The following is a 14,661-nucleotide window of genomic DNA, read 5'->3' as shown; positions in this document are numbered from 1 at the left end:
ATGAATGCAGGTAAAACCTAAAGTATTCAGATAAAAGCCATAAAAAATAGAAAGAACATGCAAACCAGGTTTTCCCCTGCAACTTGAAAGTTGGAACCCAGGTTCCTGAAGGTGCAAGGGGAAACCACTAGGCATTATGTTAACATGCCAGCCTATTTCACAATGCATTTGTCAATTCATTTTTCAAAGTTACTCATTTTAATCCAGAGTTAAGGTGAGCCATAGCTTGTCATTGCAACATCAGGCACAGGGTAGGAGTCAGGAATTCATCTCTGAGCACAATCATGCATTCACATACTCAGAGTCCTGCTCAGCCAACTTTGAACCGCTATTTACCATTGTATGCACATTTGTGGGATGTGGGTGGAATTTTGAATATGCAGGGGAAAACCGTGCAAACTCTACATGAACAGCTACAGGGTCAGGAATTGAACTCGTCCCTTAAGATGGGAGGTAGCCACACTAATCATTCCACCAGCACATCACACTATTTCAAAATAAATACATCTGGAAAATCTTAATTAACAACTTGAAAACTGATTAATCCTTGTAGTTATAAAAAATACTTGCTAAATTTCTTGGAAAAATGACAGAATGTGTAAGCATATGTAAACAGTAGGATAAAACGAGTAAATATGAAATAAAAATATAAATAATAATATCAAAATAACAAATACAGTTTGAACATAACAATGCAGATGCAGGGATTGCCTAAGAAAGGCACTGGGAATCAATGTTTAAAAATGCACACTACCAATGATATTTTTTAAAATATAAATCCAATGCCTAAAGGAGTGCACTAGGACCAGGTCTGAGAACAGCTGTGCCTTTAAAGGGAATGGCTTTGATTTTGTGGTACAATTCAGTCGGGACGGAATGCTAGTCAAAAAATTCCATTCCGTTCCAAAAATAAAGCCTCATGAATTCCACCGTCCCTCTCCTGTTAGCAGAAGAGGGAGTAGTTCCACTTTTAGAACACTAACCGCCTTCCGCTGTCACATTCAGTACGCTTGTCTTTATTAATTTTTTAAGATCGCTAAACCTTCCAGACTATCAGATTCTAGTAGAATAATTATGACAAGAAAGTAGCCAAGCAAATCAGTTCAATTGATCTTTGAGAGTTTGTTTATTTTTAGAGAAACTGTTCAGGAGAGTCGGTCCCAGTTAATCACCATTTAAAAATAACAGTTAAATGTGTGCCTGCTTGTGGGTTGTGCTTTGTCATGCACACGATCAACGGCAGTTTAGGCTCCGGCCCTATCCTGAAGTAACCAATGGGTTAATGGTGTGTTTTCTTGAGGTTCCAAAAATTGCCGCTCTCAGGTGTGCTCGAGCGTTGAAAGGAGTTTTGTAGTCTTTAAGTCTTACTTTATGTTGATTGGCGCATTTGCAGCTCCACGCCTTTTCTAAAACTGCTAGGGAGTGCCAGAAAATGCACATCTTGTACTGTGAGTTTCTTAAAAAATAGAAAAAATTCAATTGTTTCAGATTAGTTACTGTTACAGTAATATTTCAAAGATGAACAAAATTTACACGCAAACTGCTGTCATAAAAATAAACCAAACCTGAAGTCAGACTGGTCTTATAATAATTGTAGTCCAAACTTAATCACTCCGGTTTTTGCGCGAAGTCGTGACGTTATATGATGGCGTCACGAATGCCGGTTGTGATTGGTCGGTGGAACTTCCTGATAGTAAGGTCATTCTGTTTGAAGGAGGTGGGGGTGGGCGTGCATAGTGCCTGAGGGGAAAAAAACACCCAATGTGGAAATCGAAGTTACAAGTGGTGCCGGAGGAGAATATTGCCAACGCATCCTACCCGGCGTGAATATTAGCACTACTTTTGACTTCATTAAAGCCGCTCCCATCTGCCTTACCCCAGGCTACAAAGGACGTGATACCAAAACCATACATAAGGCGCAGTAAAGGAAAAAAGACTCCAAATACGAGATTCAGTTTGGACTGCCTATCGGTGTGACTTTACGGGCGCCGCAGACTAGCGTGCCATAGCCACGAACACGCGAACCTCCCCTGGAAACCCGCCAGCCACCTTATTCTGATTCTGACAGAAGGTAAGTGACGTGTGCTCGCCGCTTCTCGAAAATCTCATTGACGGCGTCCGAGAGCGGGCCTCGAGGAGACGCTGCATTGAGCACATCATGGGAATTTAAGTTCTGTCGCTTGGACTTTTGCCCTTGTTGCTGAGCCTCGTAAACATTCAGGCAGAATGTAAGCCATGCAGAATTTTCTTCATTCACGCAGCGTGACGTAAAATTTGTATATAACTTAATCACAATGTCTTCAAAAAGAGCAAAATATATGTACATTAATACAAGGGCAGAGCTTGTGACACTATATGCAGTGTGCAAGTGACATATACCAGCGATACCTATATGTCATGGAAATTAACGTTTTATTAGAAGCAATTTCAGTTTAACACAGGAACAGCAGAACATTTAAAGGGTACAGTTTCCATTTATTCAGTTTACAGTTACACAGGGAAAAGTGACTTACTTATGTATATCCAGTTTGACTTACAACACGTTCTTTATAATGGGCAAGAGCCCCAACGCAATGCGCACGTAATCAATCACAACGCAGCTCTCTGTGATCTACCTGCAGTTTCCCCGTGCTGGACTTCATTTGTTTGTGGGAAGACATCAGACGCGCCCCATGACCTGAAGACACGGGAGCGCGCATCGAGGGATATTACAGCATTTTTTAAAACTTTGTTGGAATTTTGACACGCCCTCCCCTATAGAAATGAAGCCCTCAGAGTTAAATTAAGCAAAGTAATGATAAAAACACCTTTGCCATCGGTACACGCAGGCCCAAAGCACGGCTCTGAGACTGCAGGTTTTTGGCCACTTAAATAATTTGAAATCAAAGTATTTTATCTGGACACCCGTTGCCAAAGTTTAGTGCTTCAATGTAGATATCCCAAAGTGTTATTTGTCTTTCCACAATTCACTTAGTATTAATTGTTTCAAGCAGTATTTAGCCCACCCTGTTTAACCCTGAGCAAGCAACTTTAAACTTCCTGCTTCAATTATTTTTTAAAAGTTGATCTGTGCTTTTATAGTACTTTGTATATTTGAAAGTTCTTTATAAAGGAGATACATTAATATTTGAAGTATAATTAGTTTTAGATTAGTGTAAATTCTGACTGACCTGTTTCAAGCCACTCATCAAAATGAGTTTTGACAAAACAAACACAGTAGAAAGCAATATTTTGGTTAACTATAAGAATCAACTAACTTTCCTCATCTTTCATGTTAGAATATTATTGTGATTTATTACAGAGTCATTAATTTGGTAAGTAGTTTTTCATACTAGTAGTTCATATTTGCAAACAAGACTGAATTTGCTACTGAACCATTCATTGCCATTTGCACTTTTTCCTGTTTAACTTTCAGAATTTGAATATAAAGTTGATTTCTCAGAAAAATGTATGAAAATGTGTGTATTACAATGCACAAATACCCATCTGTTGAAAATTGCTGTAAAATTAAATTGTGCCTTGTAGTGTTCTTCTGGTTTGATAACTACAGAGTAAAAAGACAATCGAGTTAGTGGCAGGGCTTCTTTGCAGATTATGAAAATATGCACAATGAACTTGCAGACAAAGTCCCCACAAAACCATGGATTAATACTGTATTAGGAACTACAGATCTACGATGATCTATGATACCCCAACCAATCTTAATAAGCTCAAAGGTTCCAGCAAAAAAAAAATCTTTAAATGTCCTCGGGTAGGTCAAATATATGCTGTTTTCAGCAATCGGGAGCATCATTTTTATATAGTTTAATTCTGTGTGTTTGAATTTATGACATACATTTTCTACAGGATTTCTCAAACCTAACCCTTCCATTCAAAATTTCAGTAAAATACTGTATAAACTTTGTTTTCCACCAGTGTTAAATGTAGACTTTTTAAAAAAAAAAAAAAAAAATAAAGTAATAATAAATCATTTAAATGGAAGGGCAATGGTGTATTGAGACTGCCTGAAAGCATAGTCAAATGTGTAATTTAACATTAATGCAGATGAGTAAATAATGTTGCTACCAGTTCATACAATGATACGTTTGATTGAATATTTTAGTATTCTTTAGATATTTTTAAAATCATTGGTCAAACACCCCAGTTTGCTATTGTTATTTAATTATTCAGATTCTGGAGAAACATTTTCCCAAACTTTGCTACGAATATTTGATATGTCATGGGAATGGATGAAATACTGCATTTATTTTGCAAAGCCTTGTATTGTCAACTTGACTGAGCCAGACATTCAACAGTAAAAAATGAAGTGCATTGACTTCAGAAGATGAGCAGCTGCTTAGATATGCATTATTTTTGTGATTTTATTTTTTAAAGGGAAAGTGATGAACAGGTAATTTATGTGCTACTAAAGAAGTACACTTTAAATGAATGTTTGATTCCCATGCTCTTTACCTTATCCACAGATCACGTTAAAGTACATTAAACAAAACAGAATATTGTTAAGGTGATCTGTTTACCTCGCAGTCTTTGTCAGATTCACAAGCCTGAAAACACTTCAATCAGTATATTTTGTGCTGAGTAATATGAAATCCCTTTCTGGTGATCACAGTTCAGTTTAACAAGTACCTGTATGTAGTGGAAACAGAAGCTACTTACATAGTATTATGAAAAAGAATGCTGTTTTTAAAGCATCGAATGATGAGAAATCCAAACCTTTAATTGTGTAACCACATAATTACTGAAACTAACATGGCAATCATTTCTTAAAGTACATAAAGTAAAATCACAAAAAAGACCGTACATTTTGCCACATATTCTTGTTACCCTACACCCCCAAGCAGTGTCTGCCTTGCTTAACCCTTCCAACTTCTGCCTCACATGTTCTAGTGACCTGTATTTTACTCCTAATGCAGTTACTACCTGTATGGAGACTATTTTGTTCTTCCAGTGCTCATGTAGTTCACCTGTTTCTACTTGCATTTTCTAGACCTGCATACAAGTTAGCTGTTTGAGTCTGAAATTACCCAGTGTGAGTCAGGATTGATAGGCATTTTTTTTGTAGGGTCCACTATATCTTTGCACTTAATGCCATCAGGAAAAGCCATAGTTCTTAATGACCCTTAATGGAAAAAAAATAGTTTCAGAAAATGGCTTGGTGGGTATCCAGTAAGATGTAGTCATTTCTCTTTGTCTACGTTTTAAGATTTTACTCCCTGAATTTGTAAATACGGTAGATTATTTTGAAGCTAACAAGTAACAATACAAGTACAGTATGTCGATTGAGAGTAGCTAAGTTAGTGTCAGTTGCAGGTTGTATACTTATGTACGAGCTATTGCTACAAAAATGTTTTAAATGTGAAAGGAATGAGTGAACAAGCCCTTAATGAACAAATTAAGGAAATACATTTATTAATGTATATATTATAGTGCATAAAAATTCTTGATTAGAAATAGCAATGTGCAGTATTTGCAGCCTGATACAATGTATATAGAAACAAGGAAGCTGATTTGTTAACTAAGATAGGAGTCTATGCAAAGGCAGGAGCTTATGTTTAATTAGCAAATGCAGGTAGTCCAGATTGTCCCTCCAGAATGAAGTGGAAAGTATATTTTATCTTCTAAAGCAGTCGTTCTTAAACTCAGTCCTGGGGATACCATGTGGCTGCAGGTTTTTGTTTCAATCTACTTCCCCATTTAATTTGATTCCCTGCCTAATTAAGTAAGCTGCGATTTCTCAGTTTCTGTGTTTCAACACTAGAAATTATAACCAATTTAGTACATTTTATTAGTATCAAGTGTTTTCGTTTTATTATGTGAAGATAATTTAGTATTTTTTTAACCTGGGTTTTTAAGGTTTATCATGATTTTCATTCTTCTTTTTCAGATGATTCTGGTCATTTACTTATGAACATGTTAGTGAGCCTGATGGTGAAATAGTTGTGCCTTTTAGCATTCAGTGTTGCTTGCCCTAGTGTCTGCTCTGCTAGTTTTAATTAAGGGAGCAATCTACACTGAAAAAGTCAAATTAATGAGAAAACAACAAAACTGAGTTAAGATTTTAAAGTTGTAGTAGAATACAAGTTTTTAAATGTCTTATAAATGTATAAAGCACACTGTTGTGTTTTTCTGAATGCAAAATAAAAGGAGAAAAAAAGTTCAGCTAAGTAAATGAGATCAGTTAGGGGTAAAATGACTCACTGGTTTTGAGAGTGGTTGTAACAAAAACTTACAGTCACAGGGAGTTCCCGGGTCTGAGTTTAAGAACCACTGTTCTAACAGAAATTAGGAAAAAGTTTTGGTTGACTGAAGTGAATAAGTACTGTATTTCTCATTTGTCAAAACCTTTTTTTTTGTACTTTTTAATTTTCATTCAAAATGGTTACTTTTCTACGTTGCTAGGCTTGCTTACTTGCTCTTGGCTATCTTTTTACTTTGTCTTTATTTGATATTGGCTGCCTGAGATTAAATAAATAAAATACATTTAAATGAGTAAATAAGTAGAAATTGAGCAATCAAAATCTGTAACTGCAATAAGCATATTTCTGAATTGCATTATAAGACTCACACTATTTTTTATTTGCTGAAGTAGGTAATTCTAATTTCATTGTAAATTCAATTAACAAAAAAGGTGAGAAATTGGTCCACCTTAAAGCACCAATATTAAGTATTGCCTAAAAGATTTAAGTATTATTAAGGTTGACTTTGTACAGTTTGGTGAGATTAGTAGCCTGTAATATAAATATCACTTTAAATGCTGAATCAAAAATGTTTGTAATGCTGTATTCAAAAGAGACTTTATTATTTGGTGTCCTTTTGCAGTGTGTGTATGTACTAGAACGGCACCTAGCTTGGTACTTCTTAGCTTCACTTCTGTCAGGATTGTGAGAGTCCACACGTTATCCAGTTGCAGGATCGGGTAAAGTGTGCTGAATATAAATACCAGATACCTAGTAAGTTAATATATAACTGGCTCATGACTGACTAGACTGTGGAAATGGTCTTTTATCAAATAATAATTTATAAGGTTGACGTCTAAAAATATTTGTTACAGTGTGTATACACTAAACGCAATATGCCTTTGCCTAACAATTGGGATGCACTTGACTGTACATTGTATTTAATAATGACTATTAGTGTTACTACTAATTCAAACAGATTTGCTATGATTTTACCTTACAGCATATTGGATGTATTTCTTCACAGTCCCACTGATGGTGAAACATGCAGTGACAATACTGTACATGGAAGGACAACACTGTGAAGTGCATTTAGATTTCTGAACAATGAAAAGGCAATAATACTAATAAAAAAAAAAAAGTAAACACACACCTTAATTACAAGTTTAAAATTCTGGTATAAATCGACATTGTGTATTAGACATAACAAGCAGATTTTCTGGAAAAAACTAGGAAAACTAAGAAATCTGTCATCTACCTGAGGAGCCTATGCATTTGCCAATATTTTCTGCAGTTTTTGCTCCTTTTTCTGTGTAATGCATTTATTAGAGTTCACAGAGCAAACAGTTTAGAAAATAGGGATTCATTGAATTAAGAATAAAACAAACTTACTTTTAAATAATTTATCACTTAAGTAGGTACTTCTCATTTTTTTAATAGTGAGACTTTGCAGCAACTGCATTGGTTAAAATCTGTCAGCTTTTGCACAACACTTTTCATATAAAACACAACCACAGATTGAGGATGTATGTTAATCTAATAGTGGTTTAACACCAATATTGAACAGTGTTTTAATTAGGGGAACAGCTCTGATTCATGATAGTCTTCAGTATTGTATTCAGTTGATGAGACAAAGTCACAGAGTCTTTAAAAATTGTAATATTTGTCATTTTTATTTTCCAGGACACAATTGCTGTAGCTCTTTAAGTGGGACAATACGATGAAGTAGAACACTGCATTAATTGTTCAACACTGCTGTAAAGCATTTTAGTGACACAATGGTTTTCCGTGCTGTCTCACAACTGTAGATTCTAAGGTTCAAAAAACAGCATGTGCACTTTTAGAAGTTTGCAAGTTCTCAGTGTCCTTGTATCATATAACAACGAAACAGTGTAATTCAGCGCAATTTTGTATCTTTTATAATTTATGATGCATTTTGTTGAAATCCACTGAAAAGAAAAAAAAAGAAATAGAACAGTGTTGTAGTGCTGTCATTACAATATTTCCCTACAGAATATAGTAAGATAAAATCTGTCTACAAATTAAAATTTTATGGACTTTATTGAGTACACCTACCAGTTTAATCAGTAATTGTGTCATGTATGGAGGCAGCACTATTTACAGAATTTGGGCATGCCTGAACAAACATAGGTGCATGCAGTGAGCAAGATTAAAGATATAACTGGCTTTAAATATGGTATGGAAGTGGACACCACATGTGGGGCTTTCACTCATGATTATTGGACAATACCTAAAAATACCCCGGAAATTGCTGTCCTGTGGTCAGATAAATACCGGGCCTAACACAACTAGTGCAAAGTAATACAGAGGCTACAGTCAGTCAACTAACAGCAGAATTCAAAAGTGATATTGGAAGAGACATATCGAAGTGAGCAACAGTTTGTACCTTATCCCTGAAATAATGATAAATGACAGCTGGTAACCCAAATGAGCTCCACTTGTGTCTGCATAAACAAGGTGAAGTTACAGTCAGATAGCTTACATAAACACTGGAGAATGCAAGATTGCATTCCGATGCATACTAAAAGAAACGCCATGGATTCATCCTGCCAGATGATGTGATTGTAGGCATTTGGTATTGGTCTGAATGTAATGGTGTGGTGAGTTATTTTGTTTTCTTATGGTACCTTGTGTTCCAGGATGCAAGTAGAGAAATGTTTGGATATCAATGCCATAAGCAACATGAATATTGTTACTTGTCATGGTGGTAGTGTACCTCTGTAAAAGGACTTTCTTGGCAATAGCCCATGCCACAAAGCCAGGGAAAATCTTGGAATAGTTTCACAAACACAATAGTGAATTCACCTGATCACAATCTAGTCTAGCATTTGTGGGATGGGATGGAACAATCTATTTTTATTTGGTAACTTGAACTGTGGGACACACATTGTAGTCAACATGGGTAAACATTTGTATATCACAGTTTGTGTTCTTTCTGTCTTTCTTTCAGGGTGGCATAACACATTAAGGTTGTTATGAAGGCAAGTCATTGTTGGGTGTGCATAATAAAGTGCTCGTTTAGAGCATGCCCAAACCTTTGGCTAATGTGAAATGCTTAGAAGCCTGCAATTTTATGTATTTATTTATTTTTTACGAAGGGAAAATTTCATGTATAGAGTAGTAAGCACTGAAAGCAGTTTAGATTAACAGATTAATCATTTTTATGTGAGTGTCAATACTCTACTAAAGTCAAGTAATAAAGGTAACTACTGCTATTGTAAGCTTTGTATTGGTCAAAAATAGATAAGCCAGTTCCAGCACTGCATTTTTTTTTTTTTTTGAACAGTTGGAACATATACAGTTAGGTCCATAAATATTTGGACAGAGACAACTTTTTTTCTAATTTTGGTTCTGTACATTACCTCAATGAATTTTAAATGAAACAACTCAGATGCAGTTGAAGTGCAGACTTTCAGCTTTAATTCAGTGGGGTGAACAAAACGATTGCATAAAAAAGTGAGGCAACTAAAGCATTTATTTAACACAATCCCTTCATTTCAGGGGCTCAAAAGTAATTGGACAAATTAAATGACTGGAAATAAAATGTTCATTTCTAATATTTCATTGAAAACCCTTTGCTGGCAATGACAGCCTGAAGTCTTGAACTCATGGACATCACCAGATGCTGGGTTTCCTCCTTTTTAATGCTCTGCCAGGCCTTTACTGCAGCGGCTTTCAGTTGCTTTTTGTTTGTGGGCCTTTCTGTCCAAAGTTTAGTCTTCAACAAGTGAAATGCATGCTCAATTGGGTTAAGATCAGGTGACTGACTTGGCCATTCAAGAATTTTTCACTTCTTTGCTTTAATAAACTCCTGGGTTGCTTTGGCTGTATGTTTTGGGTCATTGTCCATCTGTATCATGAGACGCCGCCCAATCAATTTGACTGCATTTTGCTGGATTTGAGCAGACAGTATGTCTCTGAACACCTCAGAATTCATTCGGCTGCTTCTGTCCTGTGTCACATCATCAATAAACACTAGTGTCCCAGTGCCACTGGCAGCCATGCACACCCAAGCCATCACACTGCCTCCACCGTGTTTTACAGATGATGTGGTATGCTTTGGATGATGAGCTGTTCCACGCCTTCTCCATACTTTTTTCTTGCCATCATTCTGGTAGAGGTTGATCTTGGTTTCATCTGTCCAAAGAAAGTTTTTCCAGAACTGTGCTGGCTTTTTTAGATGTTCTTTAGCAAAGTCCAATATAGCCTTTCAATTCTTGAGGCTTATGAGTGGCTTGCACCTTGCAGTGCACCCTCTGTATTTACTTTCATGCAGTCTTCTCTTTATGGTTGACTTGGATATCGATACGCCTACCCCCTGGAGAGTGTTGTTCACTTGGTTGGCTGCTGTGAAGGGGTTTCTCTTCACTATGGAAATGATTCTGCGATCATCCTCCACTGTTGTGTTCCGTGGACGTCCAGGTCTTTTTGCGTTGCTGAGTTCACCAGTGCTTGCTTTCTTTCTCAGGATGTACCAAACTGTAGATTTTGCCAGTTGTAATATTGTAGCAATTTCTCAGATGGGTTTTTTCTGTTTTCGCAGCTTAACTCTTTTAGGGCTAATTTTTTTTTTTGTTTCTTTTCTCCCAGGGCTGAATATTTTTCCAAAAACTAACATTTTTTAAAAAAGAACACAAAGCAATTGTTTAACATATCAAATCAACAAAAAATATTTACTTTTGACAAATGTTACTGTCTTGCATGTTGTATGAGCCTGAATTCTCTATGATTTCACATACATATCGCATACATTTTACACAGCAAAGTCTGATCTCGCTCAAAGCAGCCAATTTCAGTCATTGCCACATTGCACTCCTTACAATATGTGTTGTTTTGATGCCTATTTTTCAATTGTCTGTTGCTGCATTTTCTAACATATATTGTTAGTGTGTACTGTAGAGAGACAAGTCACCCATTTGCCATCGTGCCATGCCACTGCCACCAAGTTTTCTGCCTGCATGAAAACCGTATTGTCACCTCTTTTCATCTTCTGAAACTTTATGAACTTTATGTATGGCATTATAGCCTGGCTCACCCCATGGGATTTGCTTCTGTTTATTACAGAAGTGAATAAAACTTTGCAGCAGCACGTACCTAAGCCACCAGGGGACAAAACATGTTTGGACCAATGCTCCCTGAAGTTATATCACCAGTTCTGTCCCATCTCTATTTGTAATGCCACAGCGCGCTTCATCTCGTCTTTCGTTGTGGGTTTCCACTTTGAAAAACGAGAATGCGATGCAAACGCAGCCCGCGATTCAAAAAAAATCTCTGCCTACCTGTTTGTCTCGTCTGACAGTAGCTGAAAAGCAGCATCAGGAGAGAGCAGCCTGAAGTACAGCAGCTGGTGATCTGTCGTGTCCAAAAGCAAGCCATGCCGTCTTGTAAACTCCGGTAGCCACATCGGCTCTCAACGGATCAATGTATGTGTATTTATCCCATGCGAACCTTGCCGTAGATGCATCGGCTGCGCGAAGACACTCAACTGGCAGCAGATCCGCTCGCGCGGCATCGGCTGGTGTCTGATCAGCTGATGCCTGCTTCTAACTCTCTTGCTCGATCTCCTGATCACTGCCAATAAAGTCCGATTCTGAAAATCAAGAGTCCGACTCCACGGTAATGCGCAAAACAACGTCTGCCAAGTGTTTTCTTTTCTGCACTTGCTTCGCTGCCTTTTCACATGTCGGTGCCATCTTGCCTTTGTTTACATTTCACAACTCACGCACACGCAATGTTTATTTGCCGAGTCAACGAGTCTAGCATTCCTCCAAGCACGGAGGGAATGCCTGTGACGTGACAGTGAGATTTGTCGCCATTAACAGCTGATTGTCGCCCTTTATCCCTGGATGTCGACTTTTGTCGACATTCGCCTTCAACCCCTCCTGTCGACAAAAGTCGACATCCGCCCTAAAAGAGTTAAGGATGGCTTCTTTCTCCTGCATAGAGAGCTCCTTTGACCGCATGTTGTCTGTTCACAGCAAAATCTTCCACATGCAAGCACCACACCTCAAATCAACTCCAGGCCTTTTATCTGCTTAATTGATAATGACATAACGACGGACTTGCCCACACCTGCCCATGAAATAGCCTTTGAGTCAATTGTCCAATTACTTTTGAACCCCTGAAATGAAGGGATTATGTTTAAAAAATGCTTTAGTTGCCTCACATTTTTATGCAGTCGTTTTGTTCACCCCACTGAATTAAAGCTGAAAGTCTGCACTTCAACTGCATCTGAGTTGTTTCATTTAAAATTCATTGTGGTAATGTACAGAACCAAAATTAGAAAAAAGTTGTCTCTGTCCAAATATTTATGGACCTAACTGTACAGCTGCTAAATTCTTTCATTGTGTTTGCTGCTGGTGGCCGACTGTTATCGCCATATTTGCTCCCTAGTTGATCTGTTTATTCTATTGAAGGTTGTAGTTGTATGCAGTTGTGTAGTGGCTTACAGAGTGAAGTCTTATCATTCCTGAAACTTCCTGTGAAGTCAGTCATTTTTTGCACCGTGGTTCTTTTGTAGTGCAGGAATTTAACTTTTCTCACATTTTATTTTCTGAACGAAGCTTATCTGGAAATGACCTGATAGTCATTGGCCTTGGCAAGTCGCATTGTGTTTTCTTTTTATGTGTGTTTTGGCAGAAATGATACTACGCTAATTAAACTGGAGCTACCAGCTGCATTAGGTCTTGACCTATAAAAAAGAAACGATGGAATCAAGAGTTAATTTCAAATGTACATCTTTGGGCATATGGGAACAAAACTAGAGTACCTGAAGGAAGCACACTTGCAGCTTGGTTACATCATACAGACATGCAAGACCCTTGTTTTGTGAGGCAACAGCACTAACCACAGCGTTGCTGTGCCTCCCATCAACAGACAATCGGCCTGTCTTTGTTTTATACAAGGGGGCTCCGCCCCCTGCTCGCTTCGCTCGCCTATCCCCAGCATTGGGTATCCTGAAATACATTAGTTGAGCTCGTTCGTTTTGGAGCTGTGCCCGCTTTGCCCGCGGCATTTCAGACGCGCGTTGTAGGCGCCTGCGTTCATTGATTTTATCCAGGTGGGCTCGTGTTTGTATATCCGTCAGTCGAGCTCGTTCGTTTTGAACCCATGCCTGCTTTGCTTCCGCAGTTTCAGACGTGCGTTGTAGGCGCCTGTGTTCATTGATCTTATCCAGGTGGGCTCGTGTTTGTATCGTTGAGCTGTATTGTGTTTGAATTTGGTGTAAAGCGTTCAGCGGTTTGTACAATCCCAAGCAGCACATTATTCCTAACTTCACTCCGCAGTGGTGCCATTCACAATATGGCGGTGACGCCTGCGCCTTCCGTACTATGTCGGGTTTCACTATGCTGTGTAGGCGCCTTTGCCTTTTGTACTTTCCCGCGCCTTCCGTACTGTCTTTGTGGACCTGTGGGGCCTCAGTAGCCTCTTCCGTTTGAATCCGGGCTGCAGCGCAAAATCCTCTTCTTTGTGTGGCTGTGTCGTTAGTTGTTAGCTATGGGTGTGTTGTTGCTTGATTTCTCATTCATGTCAGTTGAGCTCTTTCGTTTTTGGGCCGTGACTCCTTCGTGCGCGGTGGATACGACTTCGCTTGCGGTTTATGAGACGTGCGCTGTACGCGCCTGCGCAGTACGTCTCATGGTCCCATCGCCATGTACCTGCGTCCATGCCATCCGGTTTACCATTCTCGGTTAGTAATATGGATTATGCCATTAAGAATACACACCATCACCACCAGTTCCTTTCACTAGGATAACTTAATTACAGTACATTAATGATCTTGGACTGATTTTGCAGCCACTGTAATGATAGGTTTGCAGTTTATCACTTTGTTACTTAAAATTTACAGGTTGACTGATTCTTGGTAACACTTTTTGTATGTAAATGCAGTATTATCTAGGGCTGCTGCCTCTTGTCACTTCAGAAGGATAAAAAGTTTTGAGTGCCTACTTTAAATGGATCTGAGTCATTTGTTTTGTAGTTTATCTAGTTTATTACAATATGAGGTAGGATAAAAATTGGCTTTACTCTTCTGTGTTCTGCTACTTAGCAAAAATGCATCTGTTCTGTTTAAAAATGAAAGGGCACACAATGATACAATCTAAATGCATTTATAATCTGCAGTACACGTCACACAGGAAATTGTAGCTATGCATACATGTCTTCAGGAGCAGTGAAGAGACAGTCTCTGATTTCCCGCTTAGGTGGAGGAAAGGAGGATGTAAATAAGATGGTTTATGTATCTGTCTTTGGGCTTCATGTGAATATGAGTTTTAAACTTTGATACTGATTTTCTTTGAGATTGTAGTGTTGTTCAAGTGAGAGTAGGGGCTGATCAAGAAAAAGCTACTTGATACAAAGACTTGAGAATTCCAAATCACTTTGAAAGATCTAGATTTGTTTGCATAAGATTGTGTTGAAAAATTGGTCACTACTTTAAATATTGTTTATAATAGACTTAAAT

The 14,661-nt window shown here is 38.0% G+C and overlaps 1 protein-coding gene across 2 annotated transcripts in view; it reads left to right on the top strand.

Moving 5' to 3' along the window:
* The window catches only part of LOC114655599 (unconventional myosin-Ic), a 177,704-nt gene that overhangs the window by 18,584 nt on the left and 144,459 nt on the right, over positions 1–14,661 (top strand). Inside the window, exon 1 of one of the 2 annotated variants that reach the window (XM_028806710.2) lies at positions 1,732–2,071. The exons of the other annotated variant lie outside the window; for it this stretch is intronic. The gene's annotated coding sequence lies outside the window, so the exon portion shown is untranslated. Of the gene's footprint in view, positions 1–1,731; positions 2,072–14,661 lie in introns of those variants that run through there. 2 annotated transcript variants of the gene reach the window in all.

The sequence above is a fragment of the Erpetoichthys calabaricus genome, chromosome 8, assembly GCF_900747795.2.
Source record: "Erpetoichthys calabaricus chromosome 8, fErpCal1.3, whole genome shotgun sequence".
NCBI classification, from domain to species: domain Eukaryota; kingdom Metazoa; phylum Chordata; class Cladistia; order Polypteriformes; family Polypteridae; genus Erpetoichthys; species Erpetoichthys calabaricus.
Note: the sequence above shows the minus strand (reverse complement) of the source record. Positions and strands in the feature narration are given on the sequence as shown.